Source organism: Rhinopithecus bieti, unplaced genomic scaffold (assembly GCF_001698545.2).
Source record: "Rhinopithecus bieti isolate Rb0 unplaced genomic scaffold, ASM169854v2 scaffold_68273, whole genome shotgun sequence".
Lineage (NCBI taxonomy): Eukaryota > Metazoa > Chordata > Mammalia > Primates > Cercopithecidae > Rhinopithecus > Rhinopithecus bieti.
In genome coordinates, this window is record NW_016826690.1 from 664,182 (window position 1) to 689,470 (window position 25,289).

General features: G+C 35.6%; 1 long non-coding RNA gene across 1 annotated transcript in view; it reads right to left on the reverse strand.

Moving 5' to 3' along the window:
- Nucleotides 1-25,289, reverse strand: part of LOC108523034 (uncharacterized) — a 132,025-nt gene that overhangs the window by 25,060 nt on the left and 81,676 nt on the right. Inside the window, exons 2-3 of the long non-coding RNA XR_001883675.1 lie at nt 6,838-6,935; nt 5,358-5,505 (exon numbers count right to left, since the gene is read on the reverse strand). This is a non-coding gene — a long non-coding RNA (uncharacterized LOC108523034). The remainder of the gene's footprint in view (nt 1-5,357; nt 5,506-6,837; nt 6,936-25,289) is intronic.

Consider the following 25,289-nt stretch of genomic DNA (forward strand, 5'->3'; position numbering starts at 1 on the left):
GACCTTGCTTTGAAATGACACTAATTTCTGGGGACCCAAAATGTCACTGTTGCCACAGTGGAGTCCTGTGGTGAGCAAGTCCCAGTTGTAGTCTTAGCTGAAGTCTGACTCAGGGGTCCTAGTTAGTTCATAAATCAACCCTAATTATTATCCTACTTCTTGAATGTTCAAATGGAATAAACATACTTGGGTAGTACAGAATTCCCACATTTCCTTTCTGACCCTTGATGTGAGGGCAATTATAGTAGAAAAGGTTACATGATAATCTCTGGAACTTTCATTCCCTAGAAAGATAATGTAACAGAACCAATAACACATCCTAGAGGGTGCTGTGAAGATTATTGCCATCATCAAAGATGTTAAAGAAGCAGAGTGATAAATATTCAGCGGGGCTGTGATGTACTTTGAGTAATACTTAGTATTGCCAGCAAGAAATATAATGACTGTTGGGCTATGACTCTTCTAACTTGGGAGTAAGTGTGATGACTTTTTCACTTGTAAAAATAGCTGTATCCTATTAGATAAATATAAACACTTTATTAAGTATTTTATTATTGTATATATTCAAATGTGTGTAGAAGGGTTCGTACGGATGGTGACTAGCCAAAGAGATGGACTGTCCTAGATATTAATATATTAATTATTGTATAATGTTAATGCATTAATTATATGTAATATATGTTAATGTATGAAATTAATAAAATAATTATAATAAATATTTAAAAATTTGTATTTCACTGCTTGCTCTGGAAAAGTGGAACTGGGTCTTTTAAAGACTGTTTCTTTGTCAGCTGGTACAATAGTAAGTACTTTCAATAGACACCACTAAAAGGACACTGAAGGTAGAAGGAGTTTTTCAGTTCCTGTTTCAAGTATGCTACTCTCACCAGATTCCTATATCATGTGACTTCTTCAAGGCTTAGCTCCTCACTTATTTCTCTGCCATCCATTGAAGCACAGATAATCCCTCTCCAGAAAAGTATGGATATCAGCTGATATGGTTTGTCTGTGTCCCCACTCAAATCTCATCTTGAAATGTATCTCCCATAATCCTCACTTGTCATGAGAGACACCTATGGGAGGTAGCTGAATCATGGGGTCAGGTTTTTCCCATGTTATTTTCATGGTAGTGAATAAGCCTCATGAGATCTGATGGTTTTATAAAGGGCAGTTCCCCTGCACATGATCTCTTGCCTGCCACCATGTGAGACGTGCCTTTGCTTCTCCTTCGCCTTCTGCCATGATTGTGAGGCCTCCCCAGCCATGTGGAACCATGAGTCCATTAAACCTCTTTCCTTTATAAATTACCCAGTCTCAAATATGTCTTTATAGCTGCGTGAGAACAAACTAATGCAGTAAATTGGTACTGGTAAAGTGGGGTGCTGCTCTAAAGATACCCAAAAATGTGAAGGTGACTTTGGAACTGTGTGACTGGAAGAGATTGGAACAGTTTGGAGGGCTCAGAGGACGACAGGGAAATGTGGGAAAATTTGGAACTTCCTAAAGGCTTGTTGAATGGCTTTGACCAAAATGCTAATAGTGATATGAACAATAAAGTCCAGGCTGAGGTGGTCTCAGATGAAGATGAGAAACTTTTTGGGAACAGAAGTAAAGGTCACACTTGCTATGTAAAGAGGCTGGTGGTATTTTGCTCCTGCCCTAGAGATTTGTGGAACTTTGAACTTGAGAGAAATGACTTACTGTATCTGGTGGAAGAAATTTCTAAGCAGAAAAGCATTCAAGAGGTGACAGAGCATAAAAGTTTGGAAAAATTGCAGCCTGATGATGCAGTAGTAAGGAAGAAAACAAATTTTCTGGGGAGAAAGTCAAGGTGGCTACAGAAATTTGCATAAGAAACAAGGAGCCAAATGCTAATCATCAAGACAATGGGGAAAATATCTCTAGGGTATGTGGGAAACCTGTGTGGTAGCCCCTATCACAGGCCCAGAAGCCTAGGAGGGAAAAATAGTATCCTGGACTAGGTAGGGCAACCCTCCTGAATGCAGCCTGGGGACTTGGTGACCTGCGTCCCAGCCACTCCAACGTGACTGAAAGGGACAAAGATACAGCTCAAGACACTGCTTCAGAGGGTGCAAGCCCCAAATCGTGGCAGCTTCCATGTGGTGTTGGGCCTGCGGGTGCATAGAAGACAAGAATTGAGATTCGGGAACTAATATGGTTTGACTGTGTCCCCACCCAAAACTCATCTTGAATTGTAGCTCCCACAATTGCCACATGTGGAAAGGACCTAATGGGAGGTAACTGGATCATGGAGGTGGGTCTTTCCTGTGCTGTTCTTATGACAGTAAGTCTCAAGAGATCTTGATGGATTTATAAAAATCACAAGTCCTCTCTTGCCCACCATCATGTAAGAAGTCCCTTTGCTCTTCATTGATCTTTTGCCATGATTGTGAGGCCTCCCCAGACATGTGGAACTTTGAGTTCATCAAACCTCTTTCTATTTTATAAATTACCCAGTCTCAAGCATGTCTTTATCAGCCGTGTGAAAACGAACTAATACAGTAAATTGGTACAAGTGGGGCACTGCTGTAAAGATACCTGAAAATGTAGAAGTGACTTTGGAACTAGGTAACAGGCAGAGGTTGGAACAGTTTGGAGGGTTCAGAAGAAGACAGGAAAATGTGGGGAAGTTTGGAACTTCCTAGAGACTTGCTGAATGGCTTTAACCAAAATGCTGATAATGATATGGACAATGAAATTCAGGCTGAAGTGGTCTCAGATGGAGATGAGAAACTTGTTGGGAACTGGAGCAACGACGACTTGCTATGTTTTAGCAAGGAGACTGGCTGCATTTTACCCCTGCATATCCCCTGCCCTAGAGATATGAGGAACTTTGAACTTGAGGGAAATGATTTAGGGTATCTGGCAGTAGAAATTTCTAAGCAGCAAAACATTCAAGGGGTTTCCTGGGTGTTGTTAAATGCATTCAGTTTTAAAAGGGAAGCAGAGTATAGAAGTTTAGAAAATTTGCAGTCAATGTGATAGGAAAGAAAAACCCATTTTCTGAGGAGGAATTCAAGCTGTTGGCTGCATAAATTTGCATAAGTAATAAGTAGCCATATGTTAATCCCCAAGACAATGGGGAAAATGTCTGCAGGGTATGTCAGAGGTCTTCACAGCAGCCCCTCCCATCACAGATCTAGAGACTTGGGAGACAAAAGTAGTTTCATGAGCGGAGCCCAGGGTCCGTCTTCTGTGTGTAGTCTAGGGACTTGGTGTCCTGCATCCCAGCTGCTCCAGCTTTGGCTAAAAGGGGCCAAGGTACAGCTTTGGCCTTGGCTTCAGAGGGTGCAAGCCCCAAGCCTTTGCAGCATCCATATGATGTTGAGCCTGCAGGTACACAGAAGTCAAGAATTGAGGTTTGGGAACCTCTGGCTAAATTTCAGAGATTGTATGGAAACACCTGGATGTCCAGACATAAGTTTGCTGCAGAGGTGGTACCCTCATGGAGAACCTCTTCTAGGGCAGTGTGGAAGGAAAACGTGAAGTTGATACTCCTGCACAGAGTCCCCACTGGGGCACTGCCTAGTGGACCTGTGAGAAGAGGGCCACCATCCTCCAGACCCCAGAATGGTAGATCCACAAAAAGCTTGCACTCTGTGCCTGGGAAAGCCACAGACACTCAATGTCAGCTGTGAAAGCAGCCAGCAGGTGGGGGTACTATACCGTGCAAAACCACATGGGTAGAGCTGTCCAAGGCCATGGGAGTCCACCTCTTGCATCAGCAAGACCTGGATGTGAGACGTGGAGTCAAAAGAGATCATTTTGGAACTTTAAGGTTTAATGACTGCCCTACTGGATTTCAGACTTGCTAGAGGCCCCTTTGTTTTGGCCAGTTTCTCCCATTTGAAACAGGTGTATTTTCCCAATGCCTATACTCCCATTGTATCTAAGAAATAGCTAACTTGTTTTGATTTTACAGGCTTCTAGGCAGAAGGAACTTGCCCTGTCTCAGATGAGACTTTGGACTTGGTTTTTTAAGTTAATGCTGGATTGAGTTAAGACTTTGAGGGACTGTTGGATAGGCCTGATGGGTTTTGAAATGTGAGGACATGAGGCTTGGGAGGGGCCAGGGGTGGAATGGTACAATTTGGCTGTATCTCCACCTAAATCTCATCTTGAATTATAGGTCCCATAATCCCCACATGTCATAAGAGGGACTCTGTGGAAGGGAATTGAATCATGGGGGCAGGTTTTTCCCATGCTGTTCTCATAATAGTGAATAAGTCTCATGAGATCTGATGGTTTTATAAAGGGCAGTTCCCCTACAGTCTCTTGCGTGCTGCCATGTAAGACATGACTTTGCTCCTTCTTCACCTTCTGCCATGATTGTGAGGCCTCCACACCCATGTGGAACTGTGAGTCCATTAAACCTCTTTCCTTTATAAATTACCCAGTCTCGGGTATCTCCTTATAGCAGTATGAAAATGGACTAATACATCAGCCCTGTGAATGGCGACCTCTTTTTTGAGCACTCTTCTTCAGTCTTAGGTAGTGTTAATATCTGTGATTTCTGAACTTTTATAGAGTTCCCTTTATTTCTTACTATCCAACATCTCATTACTCCTATTTCTATGATAATTACTTGTTTTTAAGCTTCCCCTGGTTCAATTACTGGGTGTTTTGTGTCACCTGCTTGGCCCTTAATTAAACAGTTGGTTAGATTATACGAGCTTAAGATCCCTTCTGGCACTAGATGTAATTATTCTTTCATGATTACAAAGCAAAACTTCTCATTTTCCTTTGATGAACTACATCATATGATATACAAAAAGAACGATTAAAATACTTTTGATTCATGACACTCCTATAGTATATTAGACAATATTACTTTTTATAAATTAGCTATAATGCAGAGCTCTATTTTTTCTTAACCATAGCACAAATTAAAATTGCTGTAACTTACAGTATTAATTATATATTCATCTCTAATTTGTTTTCAAAAAGAAAGAATTGCCAGACTCCTTGGAAAAGAGTCATGTTTCCTAATCCCAGTTAAATATTCTGCATGAAAGGGATGTTTCATTCTTAGATGCCATGTAAAAAACATGATATACATTTGCCTCACAGTAGTATTAAAATAGGCTGTATGTAATATTTCAGTTTATTATTAATTGAAATAAACTAAGAAAAAATGGAAGCATGATAGTGAACTCATTATAATTCACTGTGAAATAAATATATTTCACATTGTGAGGAACATATTCCACTTAGTACAGTGTAGTTTTCAAGGAAGGCTCTATACCCCTTTTGATATTGTGTTCTTATTAATATTAAAATGATATTGTGTTCTTATTAATATTAAAATGATTAATATTAATATTAAAAGGACTGACCTGACACTGTCAGCAGAAGCACTTGTGCATCTTGTTCAGGGATCCAAGAAACATATCATTGCTGTTTTATAACTCCTTCATTTCTCTTCCTAAATACATGTTCTTAAATGATAATGACAATCATCAGGTTTAAAAATTCCATGAGGTCCTTCAAAAGATAAGAATTTTTCACACATTAAAACATGCATTAGCATGAATATCCTGAAGACAAGAAAACACCTTAGGTCCAGGCAGAAGAAAACATTGGGAAAACAGAGAAAAGTAAACTATAAAATGCTAAAGGGAATAAAAACTAAACTGATGCCATGGGAAATCATTAAGTTTTGCAATTTATTCTTTTTAAATCTTCTGAATATATTGGGAATACATATTAAAATTTAGAGGTGTGAATATTGTATATGATTAGCTCAAATAATTCTGACTGAAGCATATTAAACACTTGATTAACGGCCAAAAATAGAACACTTTTTTCTGAATTTCCTTCTAACCAGCACGGTTTATAATATTAACTAGTTTAATAAAAGTCTTAAGAATGTGATAAGCCTTGAAAATAGTATCCTATAATATCTTCTTCTATTGATACGCATGCCCCTGTATAATCTTCTTTCCTTGAGTGCAAAGAGTTTACATTGACTCAATTTTAATGAATAGAATATGGCAGAAATGGCAGGATATCAATTGTAAGATATAAAATGGTTAAAAATTTCATCTTGGTGCGTTCTCTGTCTCTCTCTCTTTCTCTCTTCTTCACTTTCTCTTTCTCTTTTTCTCTCTCCCTCAGAACTCTCACACTAGGTGGAAACGAGCTGTCTACAGGACGAATAATTAATGTCAAAACTCAGGAGACATGAGAGTTACAAAGAGCCACATGAGTGGATCCTTTCCCAGTTGAGCCTTTGGATGACTACAGCCCAGCCAACATCTTGATTACTATCTTATGAGAGACCTCGAGCCAGAGGCACCTAGTTAAGTCATGCCCAGAAACCTGGCCTCTAGAAACTTCAAGATAACAAATGTTGGTTGTTTTAGGCTGCTAAGTTTGGAAGTAATTTACTACACAAGATTAGAAACGTAAATATATACAAAATATGTATCAGAATGACAGGCAAGAGTGTAGACATATGAATATGAATTATTGATTCAGATGTACAGAATACAGCAGCAATGAAAAATTGAATATTTAAAATATGCAGAGAGTCCTTGTTTGAGAAAATAAATTTACTACTTAATCTTGATGAGTTTGTATATAAACTTCAAAATTAACACCTCCCAAAGGTGTTGCTTTATATTTGTATATATCAGTAGCAAGTTCAAGTAAATTACCCATGATTTACTCATATATACAATGAGGTTAATACAATGAATTGTCATGGTTCTTGTGGGAAATCCATGTATGAAGCCATTTAAAGTATACTTTAATGATAATTGATATATCTTAAGCAATCCAATCACTACATTTTCCTCCTCTTTTTTCCCTTACCTTTCTTGACTTCTTCTTTAATGATCATGCTTATTTCAAGCTGTCCCATTCCTACTTATCTTCACTCAGACATTTTTTTAAAGACACTATAAGAAAGTCTGAAAAAAATAAAGCATATCTAGTAACTTTCAAATGAACTAAAATAATTTTAAACAACAAAAGCTGATCCCTTGAATAAAAAGAAATCTTTCATGAGGGCCTAGAGACCAGCAAGCCCAGCCAGCCGCATGATACTGCCAGTATCTGTGTACTCAACCCTGGAGCCTGGGATCAGTTTACTCACCCCACCAGAAGTACCACCAGTTCCTACAAGCCCCATCAGGCACCTGAGGACTGACCTGACACTGTCAGCAGAAGCACTTGTGCATCTTGTTCAGGGATCCAAGAAACATATTATCCAAGGTCTGATGACTCCACTACTGGCACCTGATTGTGCCACCCAGGGACCCAAGGACTGGCTTACCTGGCCCACTGGTGCTCACACAGTGCACCTAAGGTAGAAAGACTGGCTCACTTGAGGTAGAACACTAATGGTGCCTACAAGTGCCACCTAGGGGCCAGAGGATTGGTTTACCAATGATTATGAAATCACATTAACATAGAAAACTCACTGGAAGAACAGATACACAAATGAGAAAGGGAGAGGAAACAAAAACTATCACTAAGGAAAGCCACCAATTCATAAAGATAAGCCATAATAGAGGCAGAAAGGAACAAAGAGTACATAAAACAATCAGAAAACAATCAACACAATGTCAGGAGTAAGTCTTCCCTGACCAATAACAATCTTGAATGTGAATGGTTTAAATTCTTCAATTAAAAGATAGACTGGTTGAATGGATTAAAAAAAAAAAAAGACTCAGCTATATCCTGCTAGAAGAAGTTCAGTTTATCTGTAAAAACACACTTAGACTGAGTCAAAGTTGGAAATGTATATCCTATACAAATAAGAACTAAAAGCAAGCAGGAGTAGCTATGTTTATATCTGACAAAATTGACTTTAAGTCTGGAAAAAAAAAAAAGAGAGACAAAAAAGCTCATTATATAATCATAAAGGTCCCAGTTTATCAGAAGAATACATCCATTGCAAATGTATTATATATGCACCCAACACTGAAGCATTCATTTATATAAGGCAAATATTAGTGTTAAGGAGATAGATGAACCTCAAAACAAAAATATTTGGGGATTTCAACACCCAACTTCCAGCATTGTAAATATCATCTAGAAAGAATATCAACAAAGAAACACTGGAATTAAACTAAAACATAGACCGAATGGAGCTAACAATTACAGAAACTTTTATCCAATGACTACAGAATACATATTCTTCTCATCAGCACAAGTGATATTCTCCAGGATAGACCATAGGTCAGGCCACAAAACGAGTCACAAAAAGTTTAAAACAAACGAGTCGCAATAAGTTTAAACCAATCAAAATTATTTCAAGTAACTTTTCACACCAAAATGGAATAAAAGTAGAAATCAATAACAAGAGGAACACTGCAAACTAAACAAATACATGGAAATTAAGTAAAATGTTCCTGAATGATGACTGGGTTAATGAATAAATTATAATAGGAATCATAACATTTTGTGAAACCAGTGAAAATAAAAACATTGCATACCTAAAGCTATGGGATATAGCAAGAGCAGTACTAAGATAAAATTTATAATGATAAATGTCCACATTAAACAGTGGAAGGATTTCAAATAACCTAAGGATGTCCCTCAAAAAACTGAAAAAGCAACAACAAACAAAACTAAAAATTAGTGGAAAGAAAAAATAAAATCGAACCAGAACTAAGTGAAATAGAGCCTACAAAACAATACAAAATACCAATGAAATGAAAAGCTGCTTTTTTCGTAAAGATAAACAAATTTACGAATTGTAAGCTAGATCAACTTTAAAAGACATTATCAAATAAAATAAAAAAACAAACAAAAAAAGACATGGCAACTAGTACTACAGAAGTATAAAGGATCATTATTGACTATTATAAACAACTATGCCCCTAGCAGATTGGAAAACCTAGAAGAAATAAACAATTAATAAACACACACCAAGACCAATCCAAGAAGAAATAGAAAACTTGAAAAAGAAATAGAAAACTTGAATAGACCAATAACAAGTAAAGAAATTGAATCAGTAATGAAAGTGTCCCAGTAAAGTAAAGCTCAAGGCTGGATGGCTTTAATACTACATTCTACCAAACTTACAAAAACCTAACACCCCGCTCCCTACCAAAAAAAAAAATATTCCAAAACATTAAAAAGGAGGGAGTTTCTTTTAGGTCATTCCCTGAAACCAACATTACTCTGATACCTAGACCAGGCAAAGATGCAACCAAAAAAGAAAGCTACATACAGACCTATATCCCTGATAAATACAGACACAAAAATTCTCAAAACAATGCTAGTAAATCAAATATAACAAGGCATCAAAAGGCTAATACAGCATAATAAATTATAATTCTTCCCAGGGATGCCAGAATATTTTAACATGCACAAATCAATAATTACAATATATAATATCAATATAATAAAGAATAAAACCCATCAGATTATCGCAATAAACTCAGAAAAAAAACCTTTGATAATAGTTAGCATCTTTCATGATAAAGACTCGCAACAAATTGGGAATACAAGGAAAACACATCTAAACAATAAATGCTATATATAACAAACTCACAGTTAACGTCATACTGAACTGGAGAAAATAAAATGAATGCCTTTTATCTAAGCTCAGAAACTAAATGAGGATGCCCATTTTTACCACTTTTATTAAACAATGTACTGGAAGTCTTAGTCAAAGCTATTAGGAAAGAGAAAAAATAAGGGGTATCCAAACAGGAATGGAGTAAGTCAAATTGTCCTTGCTTGTAGAAAACACGATCTCATATTTAGGAAAACCTAGTGACTCCAACCAAAAACTGTTAGAACTGAAAATAAATTCAGGCCGGGCACAGTGGCTCATGCCTGTAATCCCAGCACTTTGGGAGGCCAACATGGGCAGATCACCTGATGTCACGAGTTTGAGACCAGCCTGGCTAACGTGGGAAAACCCTGTCTCTATGAAAAATACAAAAATTAGCCACGTGTGGTGATGCCTACCCATAATCCCAGCTACTCTGGACGCTGAGGCAAGATAATCACTTGAACCTGAGAAGCAGAGATTGAAGTGAGCAGAGATCATGCCACTGCACTCCAGCCCAGGCAACGCAGTGAGACTCTGTCTCATAAATAAATGAATAAATTCAGTAAAGCTGCAGAATACAAATATTAAAGAATACAAATACAAAAGAAGTATCATTTATGTATACCAACACAAAATAGTGTGGAGAGGAAATTTCAAAAGCAATTCCATTTACAATAGAGACAAAAAAAATAAAATAAAATAAAATACCTAGGAATAAATTTAACCAAAGAAGTAAAAGATACCTACAATAAAAACTGTAAAACACTGATGAAGGAATTAAAGAATACAGATTATTTCATCAATCAGGTATTAAAGCCTAGCAGCAATTAGTTATTTTTCCCCATCTTCTCCTTCCTCCTACCCTCCACCCTGCTTTTCCCCTGTATGTGTCCATGTGTTCTCATCATTTAGCTCCCACTTATAAGGGAGAACATGTGGTATTTGTTTTTCTCATCTTGTGTTAGTTTGCTAAGGATAATAAAAGTCAAAAAAAAAGAAATTAAAGATTACACAAACATGGAAAGATATTCCATTCATGGATTTGAAGAATTAATATTTTAAAATGTCCTTAGTAAACAAAACAATTTACAGTCTCAAAGTAATCCCCATCAATATAAAAATTACATTTCTAACATGAATAAAAAAGCAATCCTAAAATTAATATGAAACCAAAAAGTAACCCCAAATAGCCTAAGCAATTATGAGGAAAAGAGCCAAGCTGGTGGCATCACACTACCTGACTTCAAAATATACTACTAAGCTATAGTAATCAAAATAGCATGGTATTGGTATAAAAACAACACATTGAACATTGGAACAAAATAGAGAATACAGAAATATATACACATATTTACAGTAAATTCATATTTTACAAAGGCACCAACACTGTGCATTGGGGAAAAGGACTGTCTTTTCAATAATTGGTGCTGGAAAGACAGGAAATTCACATGCCAAAGAATGAAACTAGACTCTTATTGCTTATCACATACAAAAAAAAAATAAAGTAGATTAAAGATGTAAATTTGGTATCTGAAACTATCATACTACTAGAAGAAAATTTTGAGGAAATTCTTCAGGACATTGGTCTGGGCAAATATGTTTTGATTATGGAAAGACTGCAAAACCTAAACAAAAAAGCAAAAGTAGACAAATGGGATTGTATCAGGCTAAAATCTTTTACATAGAAAAGGAAAACCACAATGAAGAGATAAACTACAGAATGGAAGAAAAATATTTGCAAATCCCAACATAAGAATGGCACAAGAATATATGATGAACAAAATGTCAACAGCAATAATAATGACAATACTACTACTACTACTAATAATAATAATAATACAATTTAAATAGGCAAATGATGTGAAGGAGTATTTCTCAAAAGAAGATACCAGTAGTCAATAGGTATGTAAAAAAATTTCATTATCAGGAATCATCAAAGAAATATGATTCAAAACCAGAATGCATTATTATTTCATCCCAGTTAAAATGACTATTATCCAAAATACAGTAAACTTAAGGAATTTTAAAACTGATGACTAGCAATATTTGGTACTCATTTCCTCCATTAGAAATAATCAAAACAAGGACATTGTAATCACACTTTAAATAGATCACCTAGGAGCAAATATTGGAATTCAACAGAGAAATTACAGGTAACTCTAATGTCAAGAAAAGAGAGACAAACAAGGCAGCCTGCTAGGCTAAGATTGACTGGGAGCCCACTGAGTCTCCCTAGTGTGAGCAAATAGTAAGTGAGTGACCAGTCGCAGTCCATATTTCCACCCCAGATTCTTGCTATGGGACAGCCCCTCAACCCATATGGGCCCTGAGACTAAAATAGGAAGATCCCTCAATACCATATGACATCATTGCTTCAGAGTGGGAGCTCACACTGGATCTCATACATCCCGAGTTCTCAGAAGCTACAGCATGGTGCCACATTGAGAACCCAGCCACCATCAGACTGCACCTTCACCTGGAGCCCAATGACTCCTGCATCTAAAGATCCTGGAGCCTCATTGACATCCCCAGTCCACAGCAAGTCAACACTGCCAGCTGTTGCTGCCACCATCAAAGCACATGCCATTATAGTTACTCTGCCACCCTCAGTAGCAGTACTGCCTTGCATTTGCAAGCACCCTGAAGACAGGCTACCCTGCTTGCAACCACCACTTAAAGACAAAATACACACTTCTCATACACCTGTTTACCACTGAAAGCAATGTTGCCCTACTCAGCAGCAAGGCGATAGCACAGCCACTACTGTCTCCACCTCAGCATTTTGCTGGGTAGCTGGGTGTCATCTCACCCCTGCCCCCAAAAGCCAGAAGGCACACTTGGAGGCCTGATGACAGGCCCACCCAGCCTGTCTCTACCCCTGCCCACAGTGCCTGAGCACACCGTCCAAAGGCCTGGGAATTGCTCAGCCTCATACACAACCTTTGGTGCCTGAGCACTCCTCTCTACCTGAAGATGGGTCCTCCCAGATGGGCCCTCCCAACCTGCCAGTGTCAATATAGATGGCATCCACATATATGTGCCATCACCAAGCCTAGATACTGGCTCACCAAGCCTATTGTAGCCACAACCAAAACCAGCATAGACCACTTGGGAGCCAGATGATTGTCCCTCCACTGCTAACTGTCATCACCTACAGCACACCTACTCCTCAGGGTTTCAAGGTCCCATGCACCTGCCCAGCCAACTGATACCCCTGCTGGCCTTCAAGAAAGCCACTTGAAGGCCAAGAATTGGCCTGCCTTGACACACTAACACAAGTACCAGCATATTCAGACCTGGGACTCAAGAACAGGCACATTTGGCATGCAGCCACCACCACTGATGCCTGAGGACAAGTTGATCTGATGTCCCCATTCTCATCAAAACTTTATCACAGCCTCTACTAACCACACCCTAAGCCACTAAGGAAATCAGGCACCACTGGTGCTATTTACAGCCAAAGTAATCATATGAAGACATAACTACTGCATGCACCCAGAATCGAATGTAACAGCAGTTTTCTCACAAAAACCTTACAGGTTTTGATAAAGAATTAGATGATATATTCAAAGTGATGACAGAAAACACTGTCAGCCAAGAATACTACATCAAGCAAAATTATTTTTCTTAAATGAAGGAGAAACACAGTTTTTCTCAGACAATCAAAACTTGAGGGAATTCATTACCATTAGACTTGCCATACAAAAAAATGTTTAAGAGAATCTAACATCTGAAAGTGAAAGATGATAGGAAAGACAATTTCCCATCATCATGGAAATGCATGAAAGAAAAACCCACTGATAGAGGAATCACACAAAGAAGAGAATGGACTCAACTATTAGCACTACAGAAAACCACCAAACTGTAACAATAAACAAAAAGTGAAAGAAATGAAAGATATTCAGAACACCACCAGAAACCAATTAATAAAATGACAAAAATAAGATCTCACATATCAATCATGACCTTGAAAATAAAATAATTAAACTTTTCCTTAAAAGATACACCCTGATCTTTTTAAAAATGACCAAACTATACGCTGTCTACAAGAAACTCATCTCACCTGTAAAGACACATATAGGCTGACAGTAAAGGAATGAAAACAATAATGTACACAAACAAAACCCAAAAATGAGCAAAGTTAGCCATACTTTTATTAGATAAGACAAATTTCAAGTCAAAATCAGTAAAAGGAGATAAAAAATCAGTATATAATGATTAGGGGATCAATTCAGCAACAGAATGTAACAGTTCAAAATATATATGCACTCAATACCAGACAACTCACATATGTAAAGCAAATATTAGAGCTAAAGGGAGATATAGACTTCAATATAATCATAGTTGGGGACTTCAGCGCCCCAATCTCAGTATTAGACACATGAAATAGAAAGAAAATTTACAAAGAAACTAGGATTTATGCTGTACTTTAGATTAAATGCACCTAACAAGCACAGAACATTTCATCCAATCACTACAGAACACACATTCTTCTCATGCACACATGAAACATCTCTCAGCTAGAACACATGATAGGACAGAGAGTAATTCTCAACTAATTTTAAAATATGAAGACCATATCAAGTATTTTCTCAGACCACAACAGCTAAAATTTAAAATTCAGTAATGAGAAAAACTTTGAAAACGGTACAAATACAGGGAAATGGTACAACATTCTTCTGAATGAACATTGGGTCAAGAAAAAAATTAAGGAAGAAATTTAAAAAGTCATTACACAGGAAAATTGAAACACAGTATACAAAAATCTTTGGAGTACTGCAAAACCAGTGCTAAGAGTAAAGCTTATAGTAATAAATGCCTTCATTAAAAAAGTAGAGCGATATCAAATAAATAACAATGCATCTTAAAGAACTAGAAAAGTAAGAACAAACAAAACTCAGATTTGGAGAAAGAGAGAAAGAATCAAGAGCAGAGAAAACAAAACAAAATAGAGACTAAAAATTAATACAGAGAATCATCAAGACACAAAATTTGTAATTTTTTCTTGAAAACATAAGAAAATTTGATAAACTACTATCTAGACTAACCAAGAAAAAAGAGAGATGATTCAAATAAATAAAATTAGATATGAAAATGGCGATCTACAACTGATACCATAGAAATACAAACATTATCAGAGATGATTATGAACTTGAACCAACAAACTTGAAAACCTAGAGAAAACGAATAAATTCCTAAACACACACTACTTACTATGATTCAATCAGGAAAATGTAGAAAACTTGAACAGACCAACAATGAGTCATAAGACTGAACCCTAATAAAATTGCCCCAGTGAATAAAAGTCCAGGGTCAGATGGTTTTACTGCCAACGTCTTCCAAACTTAACAAAAAAAGTAATACCAATTTTCTCCAAACTATACCCAAAATTTGAAGAGGAGGGAATTCTCCTTTACTCATTCAATGAGTCTGACATTACCCTAATACCAGACAAGTATGCAACAAATACGTGAAACCATAAAACAATATTCCTGATGAACACAGATGCAAAAATTTCCAACAAAATTGAAGACAATCAAATCTGCACATCAAAAATGTAATACACCCTAATCAAGTGGAATTTATGTCAGGGATGCAAAGATGATTCACGCTATGCAAAGCAATAAACATGATACATTATAACAACAGAATGAGGGCCAAAAACCATATGATCATCTCAATAGAAAAAAAAAAAAAAAAAAAAAAAAAAAAAAAAAATGATAATCCAAAAAAAAAAAAAAAAAAAAAAAAAAAAAAACATTGGCAATACTCGACATCCCTTTACGATAAAAATTTTTCAATAAACTGGGCATTGAAGGAACAAACCTCAACATAGTAAAGGCAAAATATGAGAAACATACAGCTACTATAACACTGAATGGAGAATAGCTGAAAGTCTTTCCTGTAAGGACTGGAATACGACAATGATCCCCACTTTCACCATTCCTGCACAACATAGAGCTGTAAGTTCTAGCCAGAGCAATCAGGCAAGAGAAAGAAATAAAAGCATCCTAATTGGAAAAAGAGAAGACACATTACCCCTCTTTGCAGATGGCATGATCTTATGCATAGAAAACCTAAAAACTCCACCAAAACTTCTTATATGTGATAAACAGTTTCAGTAAATTTGCAGTATACAAAATCAACACACAAAATTTGTAATGTTTCTACATACCAATATTGAACTAGCTGAGAAAGAAATCAAGAAGGCAATCCCAAGTGTAATAGCTACAAAAAACCCACCTACAAATAAATTTAACTAAGAAGGTGAAACACCTCTACAACCTCTACAAGGAAAACGACAAAACAATGGTGAAAGAAATTTAACAGCACACAAAGAAATGGAAAGACATCCCATGATTTTGGATTTAAAAAATTAATATTGTTAACATGGCCTTATGACAGAAACCAATCTATAGATTCAGGGCAATCTTTCTCAAAATAAAATGTCATTTTTTCACAAAATAGAATAAAGCAATACTAAATTTTTTATGAAACCAAAATAGAGTCTTGAGTGGTAAAAGTAATACTGAAAGTGATAAAATACTGGAGGCATTACACTGCCTAGTTTTAAAATTTATTACAAAGCTACATTAATCAAAACATCATGGTAAGGTATAAAACCAGACACATAGTCCAATGGAACAGAATAGAGAAGCCAGAAATAAATTCACATATTTACACTGAAATGATTTTTGACAAAGGCCTCAAAAACATACATTGGAGAAAGGTAATGATGCTGGAAAAAATAGGTATCTATATGGAGAAAAAATGAAAATGGAACCCTATCTCTCAACATATTCAAAAATCAACTCAAAATGGACTAAATACTTAAGCATAAGACATGAATTTATAAAACTACTGAAGGAAAACATAGTGGAAATAGTTCAGGACACTGGATCTAGGCAAAGATTTTATGGTTAAGACCTCAAAAGCACAGGCAACAAAAACAAAAATGAACAAATAACACAATATTAAACTAAAACTCTTCTGCATAGCAAAGGTAAGAATCAACAGAGTAAAGAGGTAAGTTGTTCAGTGGGAAAAATATTAGCACCTAAGAAGGGGCTAATATCTAGAATATGTAAGGAACTTAAACAACTCAAAAGTAAAAAAAAATCCAGCTAAAAAAAAAAATCCCATTTAAAAGTGGGCAAAGGACATATATAATCATTTCTCAAAAGAAGACATAAAAATGGCCAATACCCATATAAAGATAGTTTCAACATTACTAATTTTCAGAGAAATACAAATTGAAATCATAGTGAAACATATTGTTGCCTCCATGAGAACTGATATTATTAAAAAGTAAGAAATAATGTTGGGAAGGATGTGGAGAAAGGGAAGATCTTATTACTGTTTGTGGGGATGTAAATTAACACAGCCACTATGGAGAATAGTACAGACATTTCTAAAAAATCTAAAAATAGAACTATCATACAATCCAGCAATCTCATTGCTGGGTATTTATCCAAAGGAAAAGAAATCCGCATGTCAGCAAGGTACCTGCACCTCACAATGACTGCAGCACTATTCACAGCATCAAAGTTATGGAATCAATGTAAGTGTCCACAAACAGACAAATGAATAAAGAAACATGGTACATATACACAATGGAATACTATTCAGACATAAGAATGAAATCATATCTTTTCCAGCAATATGGATGGAACTGAAGGTCATTATTTTAAGTGAAATAAGCCAAGCTCAGAAAGACAAATATCACATGTTCTCCTTTATATATGGGAGATTTAAAAAGTTGATCTCATGGAGATAGAGAGAAGAATGATAGATGCCAGAGGCTGGGAAGAGTAAGGGTCATATGGGTAAGAGGGATTGGCTAATGGATATAAGGACACAGTTAAATAGAAGACATAATTGCTAATGTTTGATGGCAAAGTAGAGTGACTAAAGTTAACAATAATGTGCTGAATATTTCAAAATAGCTTGAAGAGAAGACTTGAAATGTTCCTAAAACAGAAATAACAAACATACGGATACCCTAAATACTCTAACTTGATCATTACATATTCCATTCATATAGCATAATATTACATTCCTTATAAATATGTATATAGATTTGGTATAAATTAAATTTCTTAAAAGAAAACAATAGCAGATTTGGCAAGGATGTAGAGAAAGGAGAACTTTTATAATTGTTGGTAGAAATACAAATTAGTACAGGCATTATTGAAAATAATATGGAGGTTTCTCAAAAAACTAAAATAGAACTACCATATGACCCAACAATTCTACTAGTGGGTATATATCCAAAAAAAAGAGAAAGAAATCAGTATATCAAGATCTCCGCACTCCCATGTTTATTGCAGCACTATTCACAATAGCCAAGATATGGAATCAACCTAAGTGTCCATCAATGAATGAATGGATGAAAAAAGTTGTGATATATATATATACACAATGAAATACTATTCAGTTATAGAAAATAATGAAATACTTTTGTTTGCAGCAATACGGATGACCCAAAGGACATTATGTTCAGTAAATTAAGCCAGGCACAGAAATACAAATATCACATGTTCTGCATCACATATGAAACCTTAAAAGTTAATTATATGGAATTAAAGTGTAGAATAGCGGTTGCCAAGGCTGAGGAGAACATGAGTAAAGGAGGGATGAAGAGAAGTTGATTATGAGTAGAAACATAGAGACAGAATACATTCTAGCATTCAATAGCACAGTAAGGTTACTATAGTTATCCATAACTTACTGTATGTTTCAATATAACTAGAAGAGAAGATTTGAAGTGTTCTCAACACAAATAACAAATGTTGGAGATGATGCATATCTCAATTACCATCATTTGATCACTACACACTGCATGCATATGTCAAAACACCACTAGGTAATTTATAAATATCTATATTATTATGTGTCAATTAAAAACCCCCAAAAATCCAGGTAAAAGACAAAGATTGGCCTTGGGATAGTTTGCTCAGAATGATGGTTTCCAGCTTCATCCATGTCCGTACAAAGGACATGAACTCATCCTTTTTATGGTTGCATAGTATTCCATGGTGTATATGTGCCACATTTTCTTAATCCAATCTAGACAGAAAACCAAACACCACATGTCCTCACTCGTAGGTGGGAATTGAACAATGAGAACACTTGGACACGGGGTGGGGAACATCACACACCAGGGCCTGCCATGAGGTGGGGGGAGGGGAGAAGGATAATATTAGGAGACCTACCTAATGTAAGTGATGAGTTAATGGGTGCAGCATACCAACATGGCACATGTATACATATGCAACAAACCTGCACGTTGTGCACATGTACCCTAGAACTTGACGTATACACACACACACACACACACGTGTATATATAAAGATAAAGGTTAGATTAAAAAGCAAAACTCCATTATATGTTGTTTACAAGAGACATAACTAAAACAAAAGAAAGCTGAAAGTGAAAGACTGGTGAAAGATGACCATCCAAGCAATAACCAAAAGTGAGTAGAGCCATATAAACATAAAACATTAATAAACTTTGTGGCAAAAAAACCTTTCTAGAAATGAAGAAATCTATTTTATGACAATAAATTGTTCAAAAAGAGACAATAATTTAAGATCTGTCTTCACAGACTCAAAATATATAAAAGAAAACTTCCAACTACAAAGACAGTGAGAAAAATTCACAATTACAATGTAAAATGTTCACATACTACTCTGTGCCTGACAGAATAAACATAACAACACTTCAGTAAGTATACACAAATTTGAACAATACAGTGAGAAAATCTGACCAAAGAACTAGTTCAGCCACTGTGGAAGACAGCATGGTGAATCTGCAAAACCTAAACACAGAAATGCCATTTGACTCAGCAATTTCACTGCTGGGTTATATACCAAAGGAATATAAATCATTCTATCCTAAAGACACATGCATGTGTATGTTAATTGTAGCACTATTCACAACAGCAAAGACATGGAATCAACCTAAATGGCCATCAATAATATTGTAGATAAATAAAATATGGTGCATATACAACATGGAATACTATATAGTCATAAAACATGAGATCATGTCCTTTGCATGAACATGGATGGAACTGGAGGCCATTGTCCTCAGTAAACTAACACAGTAACAGAAAATCAATACCACATATTCCCACTTATAAGTGGGAGCTAAATGATGAGAATACCTGGACCCATGGAGGGGATGAACACACACTGAGGCCTTTCCAAGGGTGGAAGATGGGAAGAGGGAGGCAATCAGGCAAAATAAATAGTGGGTACCAGACTTAATACCTGGGTGAAGAAATGATCTGCATAACAAACCCCCATGACACAAGTTTATTTTTGTCACAAACCTGCACTTGTACCCCTGAACTTAAAATAAAAATTAAAAAATAAGGCAAGAAAAAATTCTGATATTTAAACAATAAGATTAAGGCATTACCCTATTCCTTGATACTAAAATTAATAATAATAATTTATCTGATGCTATGTAGTAGTCAATTATAAGGGCTTTATATGTACTAACTCATTTTATCCTTATATAATTCTATGCAGTAGGTACTAGATTATACCTATTCTATATATAAGAAAATTGACACGTAAAGAAGAGGTTACATAAATTTTTCAAAGGTATATATTTAATACATGGCAAAGTCAAGATTTAAACCAAGGCAGTCTAACTCAAAAGGCAGTGTTCTTAATAGATGCACTATACTTCTGAGGGTACATGAATTGTTAGAACGAGATTTTTATTTTTTAAGAAATGAATTAATTTATTGAATAGAATTATTAAATATTCATTTCCAGAGGTTGCGATTGCCTTAAACTCTTTTTGAATTTTTCCCCAGAAGTTTCTATGTCCACATCTTTTGTAAGCTAGAGAGAGAAGTGAAACCTGTGACTATGAAACAGTGTTAATAAGACCAAAACTTTGACTTTATCAGATTGTGCTCAAATCAGCCAAAAATCTAGTCCAAGGATCAGCTTGGAACTGAGCACTGTAGCATAAAAAGAAATGCAAAGGGTGCTTCGTAAGTGAATTTAATGATGAATGGCCATACACTGCATTTTAAGGATATTTCTAGTAAGATATATATGGATCAATGCCTGGCCAAGTGTAGTTCAACAGCATTTATAATTAACTGAAACATAAAGTGATTATTAGATTAATGACTCTTATAGGTAGTGTTAATTTGGAAAGTAAAATAGACATCCAGAAATCAATATGCTAATGTATATAGAAACTATATATCTAGTTAGTTTCTATATTCAAGCTTATGAGAATTGTATACAAATTGTCTTGAAATAAGGCTCTCATGTTTGTTATTCTCGTGAGTAAGATAATAAAACACTGTGAAATACATTTACTAAACTTCTGTATTTACTTAGTTGAGGCTTTTAGACATCATATACAGATAAATGAGGTAATCTCAAAATCCTTCAGGCTTGAAATGCCATGTTTTGCTTTGCACGCTTATGCTGTATTTCCCCCAACACTTCATAGATTAATCATATTATCATCACTTCATAGATTAATTAGATGGAACCCATTTGCAAAACTGAAACATTGTGGAAAATTGTTTTAAGGAGGAAGAAAGAAGAAAAATTAACTTTAGAATATAGAAAGTATAAAATGTTTCCCTAAATACAGCTGTTCTGATATATCATTTAAATCCCTCCCTTTAAATTGTCATACCCACAAGCAACAATTCTCATTTATTCCTTTCTTGTTTCCTATACTCATTTTGACTGTAGCTCGTAACAAGTATGATAAACTGGAGAATGATAAAATAGTACTTATCTCTGAGAACTTTCTACAAGCTAAATGTTTGTGGAAACATTCGACACTGGCCAATTTTGGGTACCATATAAACTGTTCTTTAACTTTCTTCAAGAATTTGACTTGTGTTATCTTCCTAATAAGCTATTGTAGTATATTGAATTCTGCCCCCTTTCCCTTTAACTATCTCCTTTCCGACAACTAATACAAGATATAAGCTGTTTCAAAATGCTGAATAAGTTTGTCTCGATCAATTTGTAATTATAAAAGATCATATTTCTTTCTTTTTTTTGAGACGGAGTCTCGCTCTGTCGCCCAGGCTGGAGTGCAGTGTCGCGATATCGACTCACTGCAAGCTCCGCCTCCCGGGTTCACGCCATTCTCCTGCCTCAGCCTCCCGAGTAGCTGGTACTACAGGCGCCCGCAACCTCGCCCTGCTAGTTTTTTGTATTTTTTTAGTAGAGACGGGGTTTCACCGTGTTAGCCAGGATGGTCTCGATCTCCTGACCTCGTGATCCGCACGGCTCGGCCTCCAAAAGATCATATTTCTGATATAAAAATATAAATGAATTGCTCAAAGAAAGTTAAGACAGAGGTGAAAAAAATGCCTATTAAATACAATTTTGAATCCTCTGATAACCAATTACTTGTTCTTTTAAATTTCACAAAATTTTAATTCATTCTTCTGGGAAAGTTTTGCATATTCTCTACAGTTATTGAAGATTAAATATTTCCTGAACATTTGTATAGGGGTTCAAATTGATCAAATTGCTGTTGTCTCTTAGAAAACCCCTTCTGTGATTGGTATAATACTACATATTCTAGACTTCATTTGTTTGTAAATCATGCCATCATAAAAAATAAGGCATACCTACTCCAAAATTCTATTTCTGTAACGTTCTCTATGTCAGCATAGCAAAAATACTGGTTCAGTTTTTGAATCCATCTCCATTCATCTTGTCATGTATGGTAATTTTTTCCCAGTCTAGTAAATCTTAATTTTCAGTTTTAATGCTTATATTTTTTTTCCAGATTTCTTTAGAGAAATTTTAGTAGTCAATTGGAATAGCATGCATAGTGCTCCTAACCAGCCTTCATTTTAAATTAAAACCCTGTTTCAGCATGGTGGCTCACATGCCTGTAAGCCCAATTCTTTGAGAACCCAAGGCTGGAGGATAGCGTGAGCCCAGGAGTTCGAGTTCAGCCTAGGCAACATAACAACACCCCATCTCTTAAAAATAAAGTATATAAAAAAAAATTAGCCAGATGTGATGGCCCAGCCTGTAGTGCCAGCTACTCAGAAGGCTGAGGCAAGAGAATGTCTTGAGCCCAAAAGATCGAGTCTGCGGCGAGCCATTATGGCGCCACTGCATTCCAGTCTGGGCAAAAGTGAGAAGACCCTATCTTTAAAAAAATAATAATTAATTAATTAATTAAAACCCCAATGCAGTCATTATCTATCATTATATTTACTATGTCATAATACTGTATGTTTTACTTTACATTGCAATGTGCCATATCTGCTTACTCCAGGTAAAACCCTTGCATACTCTTTATTGCCTTATATATTTTTGAATTAAATTTTTTGTTTTAAGGTAATTACACAATAGGTTCACATTCAGTTGCAGGAAATAATGCAGAGACCACATCCACTCCTTTACCTAGCTTTTTTCCAGTGCTGACATCTTGCAAAACCATAGTACAATATCACAACTGGGGTATTGATGTTGATACAGTCATGATATCAATATACAGAACATTTCCAACACCACAGAGATTCCTTATGCTGCCCCTTTATAGTTACATCCACTTTCCTCACCTCCTTAATCTCTGACAACCATGGTCTGCAAACCTGTTCTCATTTGTTAAGATATTACTTTATAACATCATATAAAATATAATCTTGTGGTATGTAAACTTTGGAGATTGAGGTTTTATGCTTAGCATAGTGTTCTGAAGAGTCATTCAAGTTGTTGTGAATATCAAAACTTTATTCCTATTTTATTGTTAAGTATTATTTCACGGAATAGATACAGCCCTGTTTACTTAACCATTTATTCAGGACATCTGAATTGTTTCCAGTTCTTAGCTATTATGAATTAAGATGCCATGAACACTCATCTACAAGTTTTTGTGTGAGAAAGCTTTTTATTTTTCTGGGATAAATGCCCACTAATGCATTTGCTGGGTCACACGGTAGTGGCATGGTTAATTTTAAGATAATGCCTAACTGTTTTCAGTGTGGATAAACCATTTCAAATTCCTACTGATATTAAAAGAGTGATCCAGGTTTTCTGCAGTGTTATTGGTATTTGTTATTATTAATTTTCATTTTTGACATTCTGATAAGTATATAGTGACATCTCATTGTGGTTTTAATTAGTATTTGACTAAGATTGTTGAACAGCTTTTTGTGCATTTATTTGCTATATGTATGTCCTCTTTGACAAAATATTATTTCATGTATTGTGCTTATTTTCTAAGTGGCTTGTTCTTTGTTTTTTTGTTTTTCCTGTTGAGTTTTGAGAATTCTTTATATATTCTGTCTTTTCTCAGATATGTAGTTTGAAAATACGTTCTCTCAGTCTGGAGCTTCTCCTTTCATTATTTTAACAGGAGAGTGCTTCACAGAGCAAAAGTTTTTAATCTGATGAAACATAATTTATCCAACTTTCAATTTATAAACTATGCTTTTGCCGCTATATCTAAAAACCTCTACCTTGCCCTAGATTCTGTTAAGTTCCTTCTGGGATATTTTTCCTAAAATTTTGTAATTTTACATTTAAGTTGTGATCCATTTTGAGTTAACTCTTATATAAGGTGTAAGACTTACATTAAGATTTTTCTTCTCTCATTGGGTATCCAATTGCTCCAACACCATTTGTCAAAGAAAAACCTATTTTTTTCATCGAATTGCTTTTGCCCCATATTACCAGAAATCTATTATATTTGTGTGGGCCTGTTTTGGGTTTTGCTATTCTATTTCCTTAATCTATGTGTCTAGCTTCCCTTCAATAATATACAATGTTGATTACAGGCAATATAAAACAACTCCTAAAATTGGGTAGACCTATTTCTCTAACTTTACTTTTCAAAATTTTGAAAATTATCATTTTCTTTTGTGTTTCTAAATAAGTCAATCTCAGATATCTTGTCAATATCTACAAAAAAACTTGTTGGAATTTTGACAGCAATTGTGTTAAAACTGCATGTCAATTTGGGGAGAATTCACATATTTACGATGCTGTGTCTTCATATCCATGAAAATAGTATGTCTTTTCTTTTATTTAGGCCTTCTTTGAGTTATTTCATCGGCATTTTGCAGTTTTAACATACAAGCCTTATACATGTTTTGATAGGTTTATACCGAGAATTTCATCTTTTAAGTAACTGTATATTGTATTTTTTTATTATTATTATTTTACTTTAAGTTCTAGGGTACTTGTGCACAATGTGCAGGTTTGTTACATATGTATACATGTGCCATGTTGGTGTGCTGCACCCATTAACTCATCATTTACATTAAGTATATCTCCTAATGTTATCCCTCCCGCCTCCCCACAATAGGACCCGGTGTGTGATGTTCCCCTTCTGTGCCCAAGTGATCTCATTGTTCAATTCCCAACTATGAGAACATAGGGTATTTGGTTTCCTGTTCTTGCGATAGTTTGCTGAGAATGATGGTTTCCAGCTGCATCTATGTCCCTACAAAGGACACAAACTAATCCTTTTTAATGGCTGCATAGTATTCCATGGTGTATATGTGCCACATTTTCTTAATCCGGTCTGTCACTGATGGACATTTGGGTTGATTCCATGTCTTTGCTATTGTGAATAGTGCTGCAATAAACATATGTGTGCATGTGTCTTTATAGCAGCATGATTTATAATCCTTTGGGTATATACCCAGTAATGGGATGGCTGGGTCAAATGGTATTTCTAGTTCTAGATCCTTGAGGAATTGTCACACTGTTTTTCACAATGCTTGAAC